Raw genomic sequence first — 6,000 nt, 5'->3', positions numbered from 1 at the left:
TCACCGGTAGGGGACTATATTGCTTGACAATAGTCTTGTTTCATTATACTGTTGTTGATTCAAATAAAATATATTGAAATGCAACAATAAAACAACTCCAGAAACTCTATCAGAGAAATTCTTGCTAGACTGGACTTAAATTTCATTCAAATGATCAATATCATCTATAATTCAACTAAAATCATACATGTAGAAAACAACGACACATGCTGTAAATGCCATTTCAATATATAAACGCTTGTGAACTTGTATTGAATAAGTAAGTATGGTTATTGAAAGGTTTCAAATCACACCAAGTGCACATTAAAGCGGGACTGCACGGTTTTGTAAAATATATATGATGAATTTATATAAAATGTGCACAAAACTTATTATACATATAGTTCAATATAAATTAAAATAAAAGTTAAGAAGAACATTTGTCGAAAAATGCGAAATAAGCCAGATATTTAATTCTGAAATCGAAAACGTCTGTACAGTCGAATTCGCCAGCATATATATCACGCATGTACGATGTGAATCTAAATTAAGTTTAACGAATCGTTTTAAGTTCCTGCAACGATATCTATTCATACGACACACGAACACTAACTCCAATCCTAATAAAAAGACGAAGGCTTCGGTTATTGTAGGAAAATATGTACGAACTATCTTCGTCACAATCGGCTCGGTGCGCTAATTTGTCTTTGCTGCACTTTATGAAATTCGTCTTCAATGTAATATTTTTCTTGACAATTTTGTGTTATTGTAACAAATTTAATCAATATATTACTATTTAACACATATTAAAATCGTGCAGTCCCGCTTTAACATGCGCAAAAACAATCGAAGTGAAAACACATATTTTTTTATTATTATTGAATTCGTTTCGTTTCAGAATTTGAATACATACAGACAAGTGGTCAACGTACACAATGGCACTTAGTTTACATTGCGTCCTCATTGCTGCTATTTTTGTTGGATTTAATGTTGAGGCCCAAAACTGGAAAGGGTACGAGCCAATTAATATTATTGTAAAGTAATACAGATCAAAGCTGAATTCTACTATAATCATTGTTTATGAATTGTGTATTTATAACATTATTATGTGTGTGTATGTGCTATTTTTGTAAGTCTGATTAAGATTTTCAAAATGAAGTTATATGCTTTTCAAAACGTATACATATTTTGCATGAATAAACTAATAAGATTTGATTCAACACGTTTTCTTACAATTTTAGGAATGTGGTGTCATACTCTGAGCAAGTGATATCTACTTGCTACAGATGCCTTGTTCACTACACATGGTAAGTGTTAACATTTAGGAACAAGCGATAGAACTCCTAAACAGTTGAATATTTTACAATAATTAAATACTTGTGTGGAGGTTTATATACTTATTTTCATACCACTTAACGTGATATTACGCAGTTCAAGGTTAACATCACTTTTTACACAGGTATGTTAAATACCAAAACCATATGTACCATGTACACGCAAATAAGAGCAGTCCTTTTCAGATATATTTCATTTCTCTGTAAATTTGATTTTAGAGTTCGAATAACTGTAAGACAACATAATAAGGAATAAACGCGCTGTTCAATTGTTTCAATATTTTGTTATGTATTTATATAGCCTTACATGGCATTATTACCTTCATATATGTTACTTTGATTTGAACAGGTATGCTCATGAACTGAATATCTATTGATTATTGAATAAACCAAATATTATGTATTACATAGCCGATAAAAACGTAACTTTAGTATAAAAAAATCAACATCACGCAAATTATGCAGCATCATATATCTAAAACAATGAAAGTAAATTGTAAATAAATGTTTGACTAATATTTTAGATATGCACGTTCGATAAGTAAGATTTGGGAATTCGTAAGTTAAGTGCGTTGAATTGATTTCTAAGGACTTTCTTTGCATAGATTGTATGCGTATATTTTATACTAATTATATAATGGCGTTTCGTGGATTTTACACATAATCTTAGAAATTGAAATGTGTAATAACATCAAATGCTTTTTCATTGTTTAAGTGTACACGGTCAATATAGAACTCTTAACTGTACATCTATTGACAGTTAAGAAAGACGTTGATGATATTTTACGAGATGCTCAAAGCATTTGAATTACTTAACTTTAACATTACAATGAGATCAGAATAAAGAATATTTGTGAAGAACGAACATTTAATTTGGGGGTTAAAAGTACAAATGTGTGATTCTCTATGAATAATGGCACAAGGAAATTAATATATTATTTAAATATAACAATTCACAAATTATACCAGGATATTTCAATACATATTAAATAACACGTTATTTTAGACAGTTATTCAGCAACATGCCGATGGTTATACAAATAATCAAAATAAAATGAAATGTTCAATTACTTCGAACGCTGCTTTCAACTTATAAGTTTTACAGGTTCAATACAAAGATTTGATGATAGTGCTCAAACTCTTTCGAAATACATGTAAAAATTGTACTAGGCACTGTTATATTGTCCGTGATTTTCAGGTACCGATACCAAGACAGCGAGTGCTGTCTGAAGAACCTTTTTGTCGAATTAATACATATTTAAATTCTAAGCTCCCATGTTTTGTAATTACTTTGTTGAAGCACAGCGTTCACATTCATAATCTGAATAAATATTAATATTAACCCAGAGGGGGTAAACACGTGATAGTCAAGATGGCGACGTCCATACCGAGACGGTTACTTTTCGCCTTTTTATACCCTTTATAACTTTTGTTTATTTTTTAAATGACGCTCTTTTTCCAGCCCTATCAGTAAAAAAGTAGGCGTTTATTTCGTATTTAAATTCGCTTTATTTTTCACCTTTACTCCCCGCAAATTTTCTAAGTGGAGCCATAATTAGGTCATCCCGCTAAGAAATTTCGCACCGAGTAAAGTCGAGATATAGAGCGAATATTACTATGAAATAAAAGCAAGTAACATTTTTCCTAATATGGCTGGAGAGTGAGCGGAATAAAATAATACAAGTAATACTGTGTCCATACTTTGCAAAATATATTATGCGTTGAAAAGAAGTTACAAGTTAAACGTTCTTTCTATATTGGACGGACGTTAAGTTCAAGTTAAGCCTTTATTGAAAAATTAAGAGATATCAAGTTGTTTTAAAATCTCACATACAACGGAATAGAAGTTTAGGTTTTTTAAATGTTGTATGATTTCTTCATTATACAGGTACTTACTTTGTTAACATTAGACATGATAACAATTTTAGTATAGTTGTTAACGACTCAAGTTTAATTAGAAGATGTTCGTAGTAACATATAATTAAGAAATAAACACCTGAAACTGGATTTCAGTGTTACTTTTCGCAGTGATGACCGCTAGAAACCACCGTCAGGGTAATTGTTTACAACAATAGAATTTTGTTTGAAAAACAGATTATTGATTTATCAGGATAATCATTATAATCATCATCATCATCATCATCATTCCTTTGAACGGTCTGGCCGTTGGGGGAAATGAGAGACCTCAACACAGAGTTCCTCCGCCATTCAGATCGTATGTGCATTATCAACTCAAGGTAAAGGTTCAACAGAAATCGGAAAAGCAGACATCCCTTACGGAAGCCCAATGATGTCCTGAAAAATTCATCAATCTTTCAATTAGGAGTACTGTGCAGCTGGTGTTTACATAGATGGATCGAATGACTTGCACCAACTCTTCGTAAGTGTTAAATCGCCTCAGAGCCTGCTATAGGAAATCATGTCACACGCCGTCCAACACTTTCTTCAAGGCGATGACGATGTGGAAGATCTTACGTTGGCGTTGCAGATGTTTGTAAATGATGTTGATGTTGTTCCACTCTGCTCTGTCCAGCTTTAAGTCCAGCGTGCTCCTCCGCCAGCTTTTCCTCAGCCTTACTATTCAGTCAGTTGGGGATGATGCAAAGCATGAATTGTTTGGATGACTGATGTGGCCAATGGTGCGGTAATTGTCGCAAAGCTTATGGTATCCCAATTACTTATTAGGGGATGATTAGAGACTAGGTCCACCCCTTGACCACATCGTCTCCTTCCAGATCTCATGACACAGTGGCGTAATTGATGCACTCTTTGCCTCACCATGCTTAATTAGCTCGGAAATGACTTTGTTAATTCGCGGAGATTTTTCTGCCATCAGAATGCGCACTGACTGCTCCACCTCTGCCTCTAATAAGGGCAGATTTTCGTTGTCAACCTTTGGTCAGGGATCGTTCTGAATCTGTCAAGCGGGTAGTTAATAGAAGTAGCTGCAGTTTGCGTCCGCCTGTTCAGCACTGCTGCACTCTCGGTAAGGTGTTCGCCGTCAGCATCTGCTAAAACACTGGACTTGGGCTGTCTTGTGATTTTCAGGGTGATTGAGCGTGTTGTTAAGAAGAATAATATAAACAAATATCATTTTGATTTGATCGAAGCAAACACAGTCGAAATTAATCTTATTTTTATTTATTAAGGCAATCACTTTAGACGGTTTATGTTTCCTTAAATTGTATTGCAAATAAATAAGCATGAATTAATTGAACCAGTTTATTAATGACACCATGTCTTATTACGGACTGACGAGCGGGGAACAGAAACAGGGTGAAGAAAATAGCGGCAAACATGGTATAAATTACATCAACTTTTATAACCAACATGTTATACGTAATCTATGATAATTGAACTTAATGAATGTCAAGTGGACTTTTTTTAACGTCACGCAGAAATCACGTCTTTACTCAAATAATGCTTACTTTTTAAGTACGGATTTCTGCTAGCGACGTCACGTATATATCAATTCATATATATTGATACATTTTACAGAACTCACTTGAGATACTTTATGGAATATATGGGTTATCAAAACGACAGAACATGGATTATCTACGATGTTCTTTTTTTTTAATTGAAGGCTTCGCAAATAACGTGTTATTCATGTTCACCTACACAATTCTGGTGTAAGACCCATATTTCTAAATTCAATGTTAAGATCATACTTAGACATACGACTAACACAGCCATCACACAAATCGGGATTGTTATTTTGAATAATTAAAAACAGCATGCGTTGGGTGATTCTAAAATAAAAACATTCTAAACATGACATTTCCGTTGTGCGCTAGAACGTCTTGGGTACCATATGGGTCATATGTGATTACCAAAACAACATTTTTTTCTGAAAACTTTAAATCACTACTTAATTACTGACAAACATAGCTCTTATTTAGTATATTATTGTTCATTATGCTTATGGGCTAGTTTGCTCATGTCGTGTGTAAACAATACGAATACCCTCATGGGAATACAATGGACTTTTAATCAGCATATTCCCCTCTAGACAACTATCTGATGTGTATTCTCATTGATTGCAAGTATTCTGATTGGTGTATAGGGGATGCGGTACTTGCGGGCATTACCAGTGCACGGTATGGTCAACCAAACAAAGATGCGCGAACGGTTGGACTCATAAAGGTGATTTCAACTGCATAATACGTAAGTATTAACACAAGTATACTATTGGACAGATGTCGAATCATTGAGTGTGAATTTTTATATTTTATGTAAGCTAAATTAGCACACACGGTTGCATTTCAACATAAATCTTAAGTTAAATCTCTGGGGCATAAAACAAAACAAAAGGCTTAGCGAAATATGTTTGTCCACTATTTGATTGGCAAGTAACAAACAATAGTACAGCATATATGTTTTTAAACAGAGGTCATTCGTTTGGATTATTTTGCATTACACGTTTACACCACTTTTTGCTTGGTTGCTATAACAATAATACATATGATACTGTAATAATTATACATACATACTATTGAGTTTATACCTGTTACAAGTGTGATAATTGTCAAACGAATAAAACATTACTTTATTTGCGCTTAATCAAATGTTTACAATGTTTATGCTAGAACTTTGATTATACATTTTACCTTATCCATCACATGGCATGAACCAATTATTTTTTAACATAAGTTATTGATGACAAATGATTGTAGGAATACTATTA

This window comes from Dreissena polymorpha, chromosome 5 (assembly GCF_020536995.1).
Source record: "Dreissena polymorpha isolate Duluth1 chromosome 5, UMN_Dpol_1.0, whole genome shotgun sequence".
In the NCBI taxonomy this organism is placed as follows: Eukaryota; Metazoa; Mollusca; class Bivalvia; order Myida; family Dreissenidae; genus Dreissena; species Dreissena polymorpha.
Note: the sequence above shows the minus strand (reverse complement) of the source record.